Below are 18,209 nucleotides of genomic sequence, written 5' to 3' on the forward strand. Positions count from 1 at the left end.
GGTGGGGTTTAGGGCCAGTGTAGGTGTGCAAGAGGGACTGTTCCACATAACCTACAAAGAGGCAGGCATAGCTTGGGCCCATGTGGGTACCCATGGCCACCCCCTTTGTCTGTAGGAAGTGGGAGGAAGAGAAAGAGAAGTTGTTGAGGGTGAGGACGAGTTCGGCCAGGTGGATGAGGGTGACGGTGGTCGGGTCTGCGGGGCAGGAAGAAGCGGACCCTGTTGGCCATCTGCACGGGGATTGCAGGTGTATAGGGACTGGACGTCCATGGTGAAAATGAGGTGCTGGAGGCCAGGGAATTGGAAGTTCTGGAGGAGGTGTCCCATTCCTTATATTACATGTCAATCCTGGGCATCCGGCAGTTGTTTATTTTCAATAAATAACTGCACCTCCCAGTTGCGAACCATTTCAACTCCCCCCCCATTCCTTAGATGACATGTCCATCCTGGGCCTCCTGCAGTGCCATAATGATGTCACCTGTAGGTTGCAGGAACAGCAACTCAGATTCCGCTTGGGAACCCTGCAGCCTAATGGTATCAATGTGGATTTCACCAGCTTCAAAATCTCCCCTCCCCCCACTGCATCCCAAAACCAGCCCAACTTGTCTGTGCCTGCCTAACCTGTTCTTCCTCTCACCTATTCCCTCCTCCCACCTCAAGCCGCACCTCCATTTCCCACCTACCAACCTCATCCTGCCTCCTTGACCTGTCCATCCTCCCCGCACTGACCTATCCCCTCCCTACCTCCCCACCCATACTCTCCTCTCCATCGATCTACTCCTCTATCCATCTTCGGTCCGCCTCCCCTTCTCTCCCTATTTATATCAGAATCCTCTCCCCATTCCCCTTTTCTGAAGAAGGGTCTATACCCGAAACATCTGCTTTTGTGCTCCTAAGATGCTGCTTGGCCTGCTGTGTTCATCCAGTCCCACACTTTGTTATCTTGGATTCTCCTGCATCTGCAGTTGCCATTATCTCTCTTCAGTCAAATTTGTCGAACCTATACCAGACCAAATGAAATAGAGATGCTCACTATTTTATGCGACATTGTTATCAAATTTCAGTAAAGCTTAATGATGGTTTTGTTGCATTTCTGCACGATGACAACTTGTGAAAGGAAATTCATTTAGTGCAGTGGGAAGGAATGGCCTAAATGGTGTCATTGATAGATTATTAATCTAGAGACCCAGGTAATGTTCTGGGGACCTAGCTTCAAATCCTGCCATGGCAGATGGTGGAATTTGAACTCAATGAAGAATGTGGACTTAAGGGTCTAATAATGACCATGAATCCATGATGGATGGGTAATAAATGCTGGCCTAGCCAGTGATACCATTATGCTATGATTGAGTAAAATAATGGAATGCTTACGGCACAAAGGAGGTTGGTTGACCATAATGGCCACAGCAGCTCTCTTTAACAGATATTTAACAAGGTCCACACTCCCATCTGTTGTATGGGCACACCGGGTCACAGCGCAGTATGGGCTGCTGCTCGTGAAGAAGGTTGCTGCCAACATCCTCTTCAGCATAGGCAACTACAGGGCCTGCTTGGTCTCATTTGATAGAAGGAAACCACTTCTTGGTCTAAGCTGGAAGAAGTTCTTATCATTAACAATGTTGTAGTTCATTGCATGTCAGCAACTAGATACAAATTACACTGATAATAGCAAGCATTGTTACAGAGACTATGAGAAGGAACTGAATGTTAGGTCTCACCCCTTTGAGATCCAAAACTCTTCTATCCACAAGTCCGTATTATCATAATGGGTAGTCCTTATGGCAGTCCTCAGTATTAACCTTTTCAGACCATATACATCTATCTCCAAGCTTTTTTACTATTTTGATCTCTCTTAAAATAAAGTCTCTGACTTTACAATCTCAGTAAATCTTGTGGTTTCAATATTTGCCTGGAATGGGCTCTTCAAACTCAAAAACTGATGGTCTACCAAATGGTAGACTGTTATCTTTAACATCTTTCTAACAGTCTGAGATCTATAGCTTCCGTGGATTTCCTTTGTAAAGGACACCTTCCTAGTAAAACAGGCAATTTTCCTATCTGCAGTTATCATGAATCATTGGAATTTGGTCCTCACTTTTCAGTGGGGTCTTCTCTGTAGCTGTATACATAACATCTCCAATCTTAGTCAGATGTCTATACTCAAACTATAGATTGTGCTGAAGCATTTAAAGTTTTTGCTTTAACACACTGGCTGTTTTGGGCTCTCTCTTTAGTCTTCAGCAATTGCATCATTAGTGAAACCAACAGTTTCCCTTCCTCAGTTCTGCTATTTGAGGATTGCTTCTACTTTATCATGATCTCCATCACAAGTACTTAGGATTATTCTTAGAAAGAGAAGTAAAATATTCTGTTTGAAACTCTCTCTTCCAAGTCATCTCAGAAGCTAACATTAGACTTGATTTGGTTCAAGTGGGGCCTGCTGTTTGTTGGCCACTTCATTGCTTGTTTTTCATTGCAAAGTTTATTGGCTCTTGCAGTCTGAGCACATTTTGGTCATGAAAGCAGTGGAAAACATTTCAGTCAATTCAGTATAATCACAGGTTGCCACTTTTTTGATATTATGAAACAAATCATGTCTACCAATATAACTAATTTAATAGCAGTACCAATATAACTAATCTCAATGGATTCTGTTTTGGTGTTTAAGTTCCATAGAGCATACAGCACAGAAAGACCCTTCAGTCCAACTTGTCCATGCCAATCAAGTTTCCCAAACTAAATCAGTCCCACTTGCTTGTGTTTGGCCCACATGTCTCCAAACCTTTCTTATCTCCAAGAAATTTTCTGTTGGTGGTGCTTTGCTTGCTTCTCAACCAGCTAATTGTTAACTTTATATCATTTAAGTCATTCACCATTTGAAGGTGGTGGAGGTCAACACATGCCTTCCTACTCAACAGTGAGAATTCTTGATTACAAAGTACATACAGCTTTTCAATTTTTTGTTATCCCCTACATAGGGTTGTTTGAAAATGGGGACTGTCTGCACCTGTGAGCGTGATTTGCTCCACAGCACTGACTTTTAATCTCTAGTGTTTGTCTTATTCACTGTATTAGTTTCTCATGTCAGTTGTTCATGTTTTGAGCCTTGTGTTTTTAATGGATTCTATTAATTTGCGGTGGCATGGTTGATCTCTTAGAATTAACCTGTGTTGCTTTCTGCTTCACCCACCATCTCAGTGGCTTTCTTTAGAGACAGAATTTCTTTGGACTGTAATGAATCTGACACAGACTCATGAGAATTCCTAAAACAATTGACTTTTATGAATTCTGACTTGAAGTCACCGAATTTCATTTCACCAGTAATCTGTAGAAATCATTAAAGAAATTATCAATGGTTTCCCCTGGATTCAGAATTCTCCTCTTGAATCTCGCTCTTTCAATAATTTTAATAATCCTGTGGCAGCAAAGTCTTTCAGTAATTCTCCAAAAGCATCTATTGTTTATTTACTTCTTGGCAAGCTAGAACATCAGCAGCTACACTTCCAATTAAGTATAAGGAGTATTTACCTGTTTAGCTTCTGATTTAATATCTAATTTAGAAGTTATTTTTCAACTCAGAAGTTGTTTTTTCCAGGATGTCCAGTTCTGTGCACTTTTTTTATTCACAAGTCGGACATGAGTGTCACTGATTGTCCAGCATTTATTGCACATCTCAAGCTGCCCTTTGGTGATGGTGGTGAGCTTCTTGAACCACTACAGTCCATGTGCTGTAGATAGACCCAAAATATTATTAAGGTGGTAATTCCAGGAGTTTGACCCAAAGGCAGTGAAACAATGGTGACACTCTTCCAGTTCAAGATGTTCAGCAGACTGAAGGGGAATTTGCAGGTGATCATATTCCAATATACCTGCTGCCCTCATCCTTCTTGATAGTGGTGATCATGGGTTTGGAAGGTGCCCTCTAAAGATCTTTGGTGAATTTTTGCAGTGCACCTTGTAGATAGTACATACTGCTGCTAGTAAGTATCAGCTGTGGAGGAAGTGGATGTTTGTGGATGTGGTGCCAATCAGCGGGCTGCTTTGTCCCAGATGGTTTCAAGCTTCTTGAGTGTTGTCAGAGTTGCAAATCTCCAGGCAAGTTGGGAGTGTTGCATCACACACCTGACTTGTGTCTTGGAGATGACAGTTAGGCTCTAGGGAAGTTTACAGTTTTGGCTGTCATCAGCAAACATCCCCACTTCTGCCTTTATAAGAGAGGAAAGGTCATTGATGAAGAAGGTAAAGATGTTTGGCCTAGGACAGTATCCCCAGGAACTTCTGCAGAGATGATTGACCTCCTGTTTCTCTGTGCCAGATATGACTCATAGTATTTTGCCCTTCTCTGAAATAAAGTCTTCCTGGCAATCTTATTTCTTATGTCATGACTTCCTAATGCAATAATATATTTTACTGCTTAAAAGACTTTTAATTTGTGGTAATAGCACTGTCTGCTGGTCTTTGCTGCTTTTCTGGAGAATGTTCCAGCATTTTGCAGCTTTAAAGGAGGATTTCCAACTTTAAAGAAAAAATGCAGGATTCCCACCTTCTACACAGCTTGGACCACCTTCACACTGTATTTCAGTACCTGCATTGGAGTAACTAGTTCTCTGACTCCAGGGACTTGCTTATTCTCCTGTTTCAGCAGGTCTCTTACCATGTCTGAAATGCTTTTACCATTCATGCAAATATTCTTCCTTGAGGTTGCAGACTTGTCCACCAAGCTGGTGCGTCTGACTGCATATATTTCGTCACGCTGCTAGTTAATATAATCAATCCACCTTCAGTGAAGCATTGGTGTTCCATCCTGCATGTTATTTATGCGTCTCGGTTTGCTGGGGTGGTTGGCATCACTTCCAGTTCTGTTTCTCAGTGGTTTGTACATTGGGTCCAGTTCAATCTGCTTGGAAGAAGGGTCCCAACCTGAAACGTCGATTGTCCTACTCCTCTGATACTGCCTAACCTGCTCTGTTCCTCCAGCTCCACATTGTGTTGACTCTGACTCCAGCATCTGCAGCTTTTGCTATCTCCGAGTAATGCCGACCAACCCAGCAGATCAAGGCATATTAATAACAAGCGGGATGGAACACCAATGCTTCCCCAGAGGCTCATTGACAATGTGGGTGACAAAATGTCTGCAATCAAACACACTGGCCCGGTGAGCAAGTCTGCAACCTCATCTACAACCCAAGCCACAAATCTTCTCAAAAACTATACATTCTTCCTTGTTAAGGATTGCCACAAGAAGTTCCTAGTAGGCATCTTAAATCTTCAGCTCTTCCCTGATGCTGGTTGTGCTGCATAAGCAGGTGATCTAAAGCTAGTCCAAAGATTTCCTACAGATGCCTACCATTTTTTGTGTGCATGCCAGCTCATGATGAAAGCTGCTAGCACCATCACCATTATGAGTAGGAAACTCCAGAGTCTACTTGATCTCATGCGGTCGAGGAAGACCGCATCCTGGTCTAACTAGAAGAGTAACTCATTAAGATATTGCTTATGACATGCCAGCACCTAGCTACAGGTTACAAAGCTATCACAGACATTGCTGCAGACACTTTGAGGCAGCTTAAATGTTCGGTCTCCCCCCTTTGAGATCATTGGCTGTTTTGTTCACAACTCTGACGTCATCATCATGCACATTGCTTCGAGCTCTCCTTAGCATTAATTTTTTTACAAATCCATTTACAACACAATCCTTGGGTTCTTGTGGTGCAGGAATAGTGAGGCCAAGATGGCATGAGGAGATGTTTCCACTGGTTGAAGCAATGCCAGTGAACAAAGATCAATCCATCACTGGATATGGGTTCAAGTCCCACCAGTTCTAGACATGTGTCTGAACAATTTGATTGAAAACATCTACAACGACGCCCTTTTACGAATCTTGCTATTAGTCTCCCAACAGATAATTAATAAGTTTGTTTTTCCTCCAGTTACCCTTGGCTCTTTTGCCAACTACTTTAAATGTATATCTTCTGATTCCCCACACATGCATCAGTGGGAACAGTTACTTCTCATCCAGTCTGTCCAGATCCCTCAAAAAATGTCAACATGTTTCAACCCTCCCTTCTCAGGGAAAAAAGCTCAGCTTTTCCACTTGATTCATCCACTTAAGTTCCTCATCCCTGGAACCGTTGTTGTGAAGGTTTTCCATAGTTTCTTTGAAGCCTTCATAGCCTTTCTACGGGGTACTCCAAATGAGACTAAACCAGAGTTTTATAAAGATTTAACATAACATCTTTGTGTCTCTTTATCAAAAGCAGGATCCGGTAAGTCATTTTCACCATTTTGACAGTGGTGCAAGTGTATGCATTCCTTACAATTGGCATTACTTAAATCGACAATGGAAACTACCAGCTCAGTTTTGCAGGAATAAGAACTTGCATTCATATAGCACCTTGCACGGCCTCCAAAAACACTTTACAGCCCCAAAAGTACTTTTGAAGTGGTCACTGTTGCAATGTAAGAAATATGGCAGCCAATTTATAAACAATGCAGTAATGAATAATCAAATTTAGTGTTAGTTGAAGGATGATGACAGGTAATGTAAAAAATATTGGGGATGGTGGATGTAAACGGAAAATGTCGGAGATTTAGAAAGGAAGGAAGGACGGACAGAGTGGAGGTACAAAGGACAGTTTTCGGATAGGAAGGGCAAGGTGACTTGAGATGACGTCTCTGGTAGGGCCTGTGGTAACACAGATCAATCCATCACTGGATGTGGGTAATCTGACAGAAAAATATTACAAATACCACATCATATATAAAGCTACACACACCCTCCCCACAGACAGTAGCATTTTGTCGCAACGCTGGTGCAAGGTCGAGCTCGGCGGCGGAGGCAATGCCGACAAACAAAATGCACCATCAACGTCCAAAGGTTAAATTTGAAACAGAAAACACAGCAACTTTAAAAGAAGTTTCTGCTACAAGTTGCGGTGTGAGTGTGCGGCAGGGACCATGCAGATTTTAAACCGGAGTTCCTGCTCCGAGTTTAAATGGGGGCATTGACAGTGTGTGTGGGCCCGCGGTGAGGTGTACGGACACGCGGCCAAGATTCAACTCGAGGCCGGGGATGAGTGTAACCGAGCGCCGATTCCACCCCCAGCGCTAAAAGCGGCGGCCCAGAGCACAGAGGCCCCGCGGAGAAGGAGGGGGAGGACCGGTTCGGATCCCTATCTTCGTGAGGACTGAGGTACCCGAAACGCCGTTAGACAGGAGCTTACCTGGGCTCGCCCACACCGTGCGCGCTCCCTTGACTGACGCGCACGCCCACGCCCACCGGGGGCTGAGGTGCACGCTCCCGCTGCAGCGCCCCCTCGTGGTACTCCTCCCAGCTCCGATTCATTCACTTACCCCACACCAGAACAGGAGGGCTCCCAGTAATAATGGGAACTGCAGATGCTGGAGGATCCGAGATAGCAGGGTGTGGAGCTGGATGAACACAGCAGGACAAGCAGCATCTTAGGCGCCAAGCTCACTTCTGCCTTCTGGGCGTCAGTAACCCAACCTTGGTGGGGTCGGGGTGGCATTAGTAACAGGAGTAGGCCATTCAGCCACTTGATCTTGTTCTGCTATGCAATGAGACCAAAGCTGATCTGAGACCTAACTCCATACGTCTGTCTTTTGCCCGTTTCACTTCATACCTTTGCTTGACAAAAATTTATCTGCCTTAGATTTAAAATTGATATCTGATCTTGCTTCAACTGTCCTTTGTGGAAAAGAGTTTCAAACATTTTTTTCTCTGAAGAAGGGTCCAGACCCGAAACGTCAGCCTTTCTGCTCCTCTGATGCTGCTTGGCCTGCTGTGTTCATCCAACTCTACACCCTGTTATCTCAGACTCCAGCATTGTCAGTTCCTACTGTCTCAAACATCTACTGCCCTTTGTGTGTACAAGTGCTTCCGAACATCTCTCCCGAACTGTCTGGCTATAACTCTCAAACTAGTTCTAGAATCTCCAACTAATGGAACTAGTTTATCTACCCTGTCTTTTCCTGCTAATATCTTGAAGACTTCAATCAGATCACCCATAAACCATATAAATTCTAGAGAAGAGGCCTAATTTGCATAATCTGTTCTCATAACTTAACCCCTGAAGTCCAGGTATCATTCCTGTAAATCAATATTGTACTCCCTCCAAGGCCAATATGCCCTTCCTAAAGTCAAGTGCCAGCCCAACTTATTCCCATGCCTTTGTCTGCTGTCTGAGGCTGTCCCTTAATATAGCTTCAGCAGCTCTATCAGTGTCTGTGGAGATAGGAGAGTTCATGTTTCAAGTCTGAAATTTCTCTTCTTCAGAACTGAAGGGAGCTGTTCTTTTTATGCAATGGACAAACGTGAGGAGGAGAGTGTGTACCTGTTGGTGAGGATGACCAGAGCAAAAGACAAAGGGAGTGCTAATGGTGGTAAAGATTTGGAGAAGTAAAATGGTAATTACATTAGGAGTGATTAGCCTGCTCTGCTGAAAGCAAACTGTCTGTCTCTTGACTTGAGATAAGGCTTTATCAAGACCATTTACTTCCACCTCCATGACATTGGCTCATCTCCAACCCTGCCTTAGCTCTTCAACTGCAAAAACCCTCCTCTAGTCTATTGTCTACACCACTTTGTTCACAAAGGTGGTGACATATTTTCTCCTGAGGTGACCCATTTTTCATTCATAGGATGTCATCATCACTGACAACACCATCAATTCTCACCCATCCCTAATTCCCCTTGAACTGAATGGCTTGCTCGGCCATTTCAGAAGACATTTGTTGTGGGTCTGAACTCACATCCAGGTCAGACTTGGTAAGGACATCAGATTTCCCTCCCTAAAGGACATTATTGAACCAGATGGGAATTTTACAACCATCAGTCATAGATTATGGATCACTACTGTGGAGACTAGCTTTCAATTTCCAGCTGAATTAATTGAATTTAAAATTCATCACCTTGCATGGTGGGTTTTGAATCTGTGATCTGGGAGCATAATCATCTGAATTACAAGTTTAAGGACATTATTCACAATGCTGTCATCATCCTGATTACAGCTAAGACTGTCTATTTCTACCACCATAACCTCAGCTCTTGTACTATTGAAAATCACATCCATGCCTTTGATATCTCCATACCTGACCACTCCCATTCATTCTTGGCCAGCTTTCCACATTCTGTAAACTTGAAGTCATCCAATCTTCTGTTGCTTGTATCCTGATATGCTCCAAATGCAAGATAACAAAGTGTGGGGCTGGATGAACACAGCAGGCCAAGCAGCAACTTAAGAGCACAAAAGCTGATGTTTCAGACCTAGACCCTTCATCAGAAGAGGGGGATGGGGAGAGGGTTCTGAAATAAATAGGGAGAGGGGGGAGGCGGACTGAAGATGGATAGATGTGCTCCTGAGATGCTGCTTGGCCTGCTGTGTTCATCCAGCCCCACACTTTGTTATCTTGGATTCTCCAGTATCTGCAGCTCCCATTGTCTCTGATACAATTTCAACCCCACTGCGAAGCCAGTCAGCTTTTGTGCTCCTGAGATGCTGCTGGGCCTGCTGTATTCATCCAGCTTCACACTTTGTTATCTTGGATTCTCCAGCATCTGCAGTTCCTATCATCACTATGCTCCAAATGCAGTTTACCCTTCACCCCCCTCCTCTGTCCTTGTAATCTCCTCCAGTTCCACAGCCCTCTTGCAATTCATGCCTGTTGCATTTCATTGCTCTTCCATTGGTGCCTGTGTCTTCATGTGCCTAGGCCTCGAGCTCTGGAATTGCCTTCCTAAACATCTCTGACTCTCTTCTTCACTTTAAGATGAAGTTAGTGCAGTGATTCCTGCGTCCCTTGCTGAGATATCTTTATCATCGACAGCCAGGGGTGAGGTGCTGGAAGAGTGGAGGGTGGCTAATGTGGTGCCATTTTTTAAGAAGGTTGGTCAAGAAAAGCCAGGAAAATCTATAGACCAGTGAGCCTGAAATCAGTGGTGGATAATTTGTTGAAGGGGATTCTCAGAGACAGGAATTACATATATTTGGGAAGGCAAGGACTGAATAGGGTTAGGTAACATGACTTTGTGTGTAGGACATTATGTACCAATAACTTGATTGAGTTTTTTGAAGAAGTGACAAAGAAATTGATAAAAGGCAGAGCAGTGAACATTGCCTATATGGACTTCAGCAAGGCATTTGACAAGGGTCCGTGTGGTAGATTAATTAGCAAGGTTAGATCACATTGAATACAGGGACAGCTAGCCATTTGAATACAAAATTGGCTTGAAGGTAGAAGACAGAAGGTGATGGTAGAAAGTTTTGTTTCAGACTGGAGGCCTGTGACCAGAGGTGTGTCACAAGGATTGGTGTTGTGTCCACTGCTTTTTGTCATTTGTATAAATGATTTGGATGTGAATAAAGAAGGAATGGTTAGTAAGTTTGCAGATGACACCAAATTGGTGGCAGAGTGGACAGTGAAGAAGGTTATCTCAGAGTACAACAGGACCTTGATCAGATGAGTTGATGGCCAAGGAGTGGCAGGTGGAGTTTAATTTAGATAAATGTGAGGTGCTGCATTTTGGTAAGGCAAACCAGAGCAGGAGTTATACAATTAATGGTAAGGTCCTGGGGAGTGTTGCCAAACAAAGAGGCCATGGAGTGCAGGTTCATAGTTCCTTGTAGGTGGAGTGAAGAGAGCATTTGATATGCTTGCCTTCATTGATCAGTGCATTGAGTATAGAAATTGGGAGGTCATGTTGCGGTTGCACAGCATATTGGTTAGGCCACCTTTGGAACACTGGATTCAATTCTGTTCTCCCTGCTTTCGGAAAGATGTTGTGAAACTTGAAAGGGTTCAGAAAAGATTTAAAAGGATTTGCCAAGTTTGGAGGGTTTGAGCCATAGGGAGAGACTGAATAGGCTGGGACTATTTTCCCTGGAGCTTTGGAAGCTGTGATTTATAAAATCATGAGGAGCATGGAAAAGGGTGAATAGCCAAAGTCTTTTAACCAAGGCAGGGGAGTCCAAAATTAAAAGGTGTTGGTTTAAGGTGAGAGGGAAAAAAAATTAAAAGGGTAGTGTGAGTATGGATTGAGCTGCCAGTGGAAGTGGTGGAGGCACTTACAATTAGAACTTTTAAAAGGCATTTCGATGGGTATATCAATAGGAAAAGTACAAGAGGGATATAGGCCAAATGCTGGCAAAAGGACTAGATTAATTTAGGATATCTGGTCAGCATGGATGAGTTGGACCAAAGGATCTGTTTCCATTCTGTATGACTCTAAGATAACCCTCAAATCCTACCTTAACCACAAAGTTTTTGAAAACCTAATGCAATGTTATGCGGCTCAGTGAGTGTCAAATAGAGTTTAATAGTTGCTGTTCATGAATGACAATGGGATGTTTTGCTGCATTGAATGTGCTACATAAATTCAGGATGCTCATACTGCTGTTGATACCACCTCCCTTTATTCCAAATTCTGGGCCTTTTGCCAAATAATTCGACAGTTTCTTGTGTGGCAGAGAGGGAACATTATAAATGTTGTGGCTTTGGAAAGACAATACTTTTCCTGTTGGAGAGGAAGCAACAAAATTAGTTACCTTTACTGCACTATCCCAGTGTATAAACTCCTCCACATGAAAAAGAGATGAAAGGATTAGTCAGGAACTCTTTTTCCAAGACAGCAGAGATGAAATCCTCAATGCTAAGTATTTGTCCAATGATATTGAGAATGTATAGGTGTAAAATATATTCTTGGGAAGCATTGGGACCATGTTGTGGGGGTGGGGATCGTGTGGGTGGTGATGATCTTTTGTTCTGTGTCCTTTCAGTCATATACCAGCTCATTTAAGATTAACACAGGTTATAACAATGGAAAAAAATCAAGCTTTCCAGCTCACCTCAAAGACCACAGGAAAAATAAATCTAAAGACACAGTGTTTTCAAACAAAATTGAAAAGTTGATGCAATTCCAAGACTTCTAAACTTTTGTGGTGGTGGATTGACAGGATGGTTGCAGCAGAGAATCAGGCCACTTAACCTGTTATGTTCTGTGCTGGCTCTCTGCAAAAATAACACACCTAGTCTTCCTCTCCTGCACTTTTAGTGTGGCTCTGCAACAGTTTCCTCACCAGGGATTTTATAAATATTGAATTTCCAAGTGGTATTGTTTCAGGAAACTTGAGTCAGCAAGCTGTTGCGCTGATTTGTTTCATTGTGCAGTTTAAGTTGGCTTTTGCTACAGATGGTAGTGACTGTCGTAGGTGAATGGAATCTCTTCTGGGGCAAAAGTGACCTGTACAAGAAGGACGGATTGCACCCGAATTGCAAGGGGGCTATTATACTGGCAGGGAGATTTACTAGAGCTGCTCAGGAGGATTTAAACTAGTAAAGAGAGTGATGACGTGGTGGTAAGACCCAGGGAGAAAGTGAGGAAAGAGATCAGTCTAAGACTTGTGGAAAGGAGCAAGTCAAGCAGTCAGGTAGGCAGAAACAAGGCAGAGAATGAGGTAGAAAGATAATAGGAGCTGGAGAATCCAAGATAACAAGATGTGGAGCTGGACGAACACAGCGGGCCAAGCAGCATCTTAGGAGCAGGAAAGCTGATGTTTCGGGCCGAGACCCTTACTCAGAAATGCATTTCTGCATAGATTTCAATGCAAGAGGCGTAACAGGTAAGGCAGATGAGCTCAGGGCATGGTTGAGAACATGCATCTGGCATGTCATAGCAATTACAATGATGTGGCTCAGGGATGGACAGGACTGGCAGCTTAATGTTCCAGGGAAGAGATGCGATAGAAAGGATAAGAAAGGGAGGCAAGAGATGGGGGTACTAAATGAGCATTTTGCATCAGTGTTTACTATGGAGAATGATATGGAAGATGGACCACTTGTGGAAATAAATACTGACATCTTGAAAAATGTCCGTATTACAGAGGAGGAGGTGCTGGATGTCTTAAAACACATAAAGGTGGACACATCTGCAGTACCTGATCAGGTGTACCCTCGAACTCTGTGGGAAGCTAGGGAAGTGATTGCTGGGCCCCTTGCTGAGATATTTGTGTCACTGATAGCCGCAGGTGAGGTGCCAGAAGGCTGGGGATTGACTAACATGGTGCCATTATTTAAGAACGGCGGTAAGGAAAAGCCAGGGAACAAAACACCAGTAAACCTGACATCAGTGATGGGCAACTTGTTGGAGGGAGTCCTGAGGGACAGGATTTACATATTTTTGGAAAGGCACGGGCTGGTTAGGAATAGCCAACATGACTTTGTGCGTGGGAAATCATGTCTCACTAACTTAACTTAATTTTTTTGAAGAAATAACAAAGATGATTGATGAGGATGTAAGGGACATGAACTAATAGACTTCAGGAAAGCGTTCGACAATGTTCCTCATGGTTGAGGGTTAGCAAGGTTAGATCGCATGGAATATAGGGAGAACTAGCCATTTGGATACAGAGCTGGCTCAAAGATAAAAGACAGAACGTGGTGTTTGAGGTAACGAGGTGTAGGCTGGATGAATACAGCAGGCCAAGCAGCATCATAGGAGCAGGAAAGCTGATGTTTCACACCTAGACCATTCTGAGGGTTGTTTTTTCAGACTGGAGACCCGTGACCAGTGGTGTGCCACAAAGATTGGTGCTCAGTCCACTGTTTTTCATCGTTTATGTAAATGATTTGGATATGAACATGGGAGGTATGATTAGTAAGTTTGCAGTTGACACCAAAGTTGGAAGTGTAGTGTACAGCTAAGAAAGTTACCTCAGAATACAACGGGATCTTGATCAGATGGTCTAATGGGTCGAGGTGTGCCCAATAGAATTTAGTTTAAATGTGATGTGCTGCATTTTGGAAAAGTAAATCAGGGCAAAAGTTATACACATAATGGTAAGGACCTGGGGATTTTTGCTGAACAAGCAAACCTCGGATTACAAGTTCACAGTTCCTTGAAAGTGGAGATGCAGGTAAGTAGGATAGTGAAGAAAGCATTTTGTAACCTTGCCTTTACTGGTCAGTGCATTGAATATAGGAGTTGGATGGTCATGTTGCGGCTGTACAGGACATTGGTTAACAAAGTGTGAAGCTGGATGAACAATAGCTTGGCCTGCTGTGTTCATCCAGCTTCACACTTTGTTATCTTGGATTCTCCAGCATCTGCAGTTCCCATTATCTCAGGACATTGGTTAGGCCACTTTTGGAATATTGTGTGCAAATCTGGTCTCCAGAAAGGTGTAATGAGACTTGTAAGGGTTCAGAAGAGATTTACAAAGATGTTGCCAGGGTTAGAGGGTTTGAGCTTTCGGGACAGGCTGAGTAGGCTGGAGTTATTTTCCCAGGAGAGTTGGAGGCTGATGGCTGCTCTTACAGAGCTTTACAAAATCATGAGGGGCATGGATAGGGTGAATAGCCAAGGTCTTTTCCCCAGGGTGGGGGAGTCCAAATCTAGAGGGCATAGTTTTAAGGTGAGAGGAGAAAGATTTAAAAGGGACCTAAATACAACTTTTTCACGTGTTTGTCTGGGAAGAGCTGCCAGAGGAAGTGATGGAGGCTGGTGCAATAACAACATTTAAAAGGCATCTGATGGGTTTATGAATAGGAAGGATTTAGAGGGATACGGCTGAAATGCTGGCAAAAGAGACTAGATTAATTTAGGATATCTAGTCGGCATGGACGAGTTGGACCAAAGGGTCTGTTTCTGTCATCAGGGTATTTTTTGTGTCATTCTGTGAGGAGATGTGACTGCCAAGGGCACAATTCATTGCCCATCCCTAGTTCCCCTGGAGAACGTGATGGTTAACCACCTTCTTGAACCATAACAGTCTACGTTGTGCACCCAGAGTGCAGTTAGAAAGGGAGTTCCAGGATTTTGACCTTGTGACGGTGAAGGAACAGCAATTTAGTTATAAGTTAGGACAATGTAGGACTGTGGGGATCTTACAGGGATTCTGACCTCCAAAGGAAGTTTCAAATAATTCAACCCAAACATAAACCTAAAGAATCCCATGTGCAGTGCGGACATTTCATGTATAATGCTAATTTAAACATTTACAGGGCTGAAGTTAAACTTCAAGGTAGACCTTAAATACAAAAGGAGCTAGCAAAGATTAACCCAATCAACACTAAGGTACTAACTTGAACCAAACTTTCCCCAAGGACTGCAAATCCCAAAGAGTTGACGTTCCTGTACAATGTGTAGCTAAATTACTAAGGATACATGTAATATAGACAGAGGCTGCACTGTGGGGCATATCACAAGACACAACTGAAGGGCTAGTAGTGAGGAATAATATTTGTGATTGAGCAGAGATGAAGCTGAACATGAACTAGTTTATTAATTAAATTTTCTCATTTTTTTCCCACAGTTGATGAATGACAGTAGACACCCAAACATTAATCTCTTTTCTAATCTTAAATGGAGTCCCCAACCCTGCATTGCTATTTTGCTGCCAGAATAAACAAACTAATACTGTGATTGATGAAGAAATATAACATAGCAGGGACTGTTCTGAAGTGAGGAAGTGCTAACTAATGTGAGTATTAAGGTCTACTGAGAGAAGGATGGGGTAGAGGGGTAGAGGGAAAACATAATTCATATAAAAGAACATAATGCCAATCTGAAACAATCCCAGTTTAAACTCTATTCCACTGTGCACTTAACAGTTCCTGCAAAACTAATTGTTTGTGCGAAGGGACAAGGCATATGCTAATGATACAAGCATCATATCTTACCTTAAACAGTGCTGTCTCTGTTCTGCAGTTTGCAGGTCTTTGACCTTTTTGTATTTTTTGATAACATTCTCACATTGAGTTTTACTAAGAAATAAAATTCACAGTGGGTCCCCTAAATCCACTGTGAATGATACTGGTGGTCTTGAACCAGATAACAGGTGATGAATGTACCACCACAGACAATTACCACAGATCTTGTTTTAAAGATTGGAAGAATTGAAGGACTACATGAGTAGTAGATTTAAACCATGTGGGGGAAGAGCTCAATATTTCTGCAGGTTGGAAAAAGATCTTAGTCTGCAGGTATACATCTCAGAAATCATCAGAAGGGGAGCAAGCCTTACAGCCCCTCACACCTATTCAATTTGATTATGTCTGATCCAAACTTCAAGACCCTTTATCTGCCTTTGACCTACAATCCTTGATTCACTCACTTGACACAAACATAATGAGTGAGGTCATGGAGGGTTTAATTCAGGCACCATCCAGTGTATTTTGGGGAAGAAAATTCAACATTTCTGCTGCCCTTCAGGTGAAGTGTTTTCTGAATACACTCCTACATGTGTAGTTCTCATGTTCAGCTTATAAACTCTTGTTCTAGAGTCCCTCACCAAGAGTAATAGATTGTTTCCATTTAATTCTTTCATCAGTTTGGATCATTCCTCCATTTTCAATGGTCATGGTTAGAGATGGATTTTCCCTGCCTCCTAGTCTTCATCCATCACCGCTTACTGGCAGTGTCTTGCAGTGGCACATTCTTGTCCTCGGATCTTCTAGGAAGGGGGCATTCCTCAAGTGTGGGCCTGATAACGTGCCCAAATAATTAAAGGTAGCAAGACAGTTGCAAGTATGGTTAATAAAGTATTTAGCTCCCTGGGCTTTATTCATTGGAATCTAGAGCAGATTAGGAAGGAAATCACATTAAAGTTATAAGGAACCCTGATGTGGCTTCAACTGGGCAATTATTCAGTCTGGACCCACACTTCAGAATAGTTATGAAGGCCTTGGACAGGGTTTCAAAAAAGATTCACAAGAATGGTACCAATGATATATAACTTGGAGACATGAGAGAAGCAGGGACTTCTTTGTTTGCAGAAGAGAAGTTTCAGAGGAGATTTGATAGAGGTGGTCAAAATCATGAGGAATCTGGACAGATAGAAACTATTCCCATTGGTGGAAGGACCAACAAAGAACTAGACAAATTTTGGGTGATTGGCAAAATTAGCAATGATGATGTGATGTAAACCTTTTTTTTCGCAAACTGAGAGGCTAGGATCTGCAATGCACTGTTTGAGAGTGCGGCGCAGGCAGCTACAAATTGAGGCATTACAAGTAAAAACTTGATTTTTTAAAATTTATTCTTTCATGGGATCTGAGCATTGCTGACAAAACCAGCATTTGTTGCCTATTACTCATCAACCCCAGTGCTGAGGGTGTGACTGGATAAGATGGTGGATTTTCCTATCCTAAAAGGCATTAAGAGACTAGGTGGGTTTTTAGAACGATCTATGATGGTTGTCATTGGTCTTTATAACTTTATATTTTAGATTCATATTCCAAATTCTACCAGATGCTGTGGTGGGATTTAAACCCATGTCCCAAAAGTACTGGTTTGGCCCTTATCAGAAAACCGGAAGGACATGGGGGAGTGGCACCAGGAAGATTGCTTCTTCAGACAGCCAGCTGAGGTACAATAGCATCCTTCTGTGCTGTGACCATTCCATGATTTTGTAACCATGAAAATTACAGTCAAATTTGATCCTGCCCTCCCACTTCCATCAAAGTTCCAGAAGGAATTACTAATGATGATCAGGAGCATGAACCTCGGCTGTTTTCCTCCTTCCCTTGCCAAAGATCTGGGATTTTTTTAAAAAAAATTCCTTCATGGGATGAGTGCATCACTGGCCAGGCAGCATTTATTGCCCATCCCTGATTGCCCAGAAAGCAGTTCAGAGTCAACCACATTGCTGTAGGTCTGTAATCACATGTAGGCCAGACCAAGTAAGGATGGCAGTTTCCTTTCCTAAAGGACATTAGTGAACCAGATGGGTTTTTCCACAATCGATGATGGATTCATTGTCATTTTTAGATTCTTAATTTCAGATATTTTATTGAATTCAAATTCCATCATCTGCCGTGGCAGGATTTGAACTCAGGTCCCCAGAATGTTATCTGGGTCTCTGGGTTAACAGTCCAGCAATAATACCAATAGACCATCACCTCCCGAAATTTATGATAATTGATTCTCTTTATTTTCAAAAGAGTAACCAGAGAACAAAGATTGCCCTTTCCTGGTTTCTATGACTACCTGGGTGAGCTTCACAACTTTTCTCAAGTGTGGGTCCACCCAATTGGAAGGACACTGTCAATCCTTGGGAATGTTATCCCACCAAATAGTGATGCCTCACTAATAGGTGAGATTTGGGGAATACAACATGCTTCTTGATTGTGGTTGTGCATTGGCTTGAAGTGTAAATGAAAGTTTAAGGCAAGGATGAGGTTTAACTTTAGTG

The 18,209-nt window shown here is 42.8% G+C and overlaps 1 protein-coding gene across 3 annotated transcripts in view; it reads right to left on the minus strand.

Moving 5' to 3' along the window:
* Nucleotides 1-7,283, minus strand: part of fam120b (family with sequence similarity 120 member B) — a 65,668-nt gene extending 58,385 nt beyond the window's left edge. For 2 of the 3 annotated variants that reach the window (XR_009446186.1, XM_048536303.2), the window contains exon 1: nt 7,224-7,283. The gene's annotated coding sequence lies outside the window, so the exon portion shown is untranslated. Of the gene's footprint in view, nt 1-1,371; nt 1,572-7,223 lie in introns of those variants that run through there. The other variant, XR_009446185.1, reaches the window with a different exon arrangement.
* Nucleotides 7,284-18,209: the final 10,926 nt, after the last annotated feature.

This window comes from Stegostoma tigrinum, chromosome 9, assembly GCF_030684315.1.
Source record: "Stegostoma tigrinum isolate sSteTig4 chromosome 9, sSteTig4.hap1, whole genome shotgun sequence".
In the NCBI taxonomy this organism is placed as follows: domain Eukaryota; kingdom Metazoa; phylum Chordata; class Chondrichthyes; order Orectolobiformes; family Stegostomatidae; genus Stegostoma; species Stegostoma tigrinum.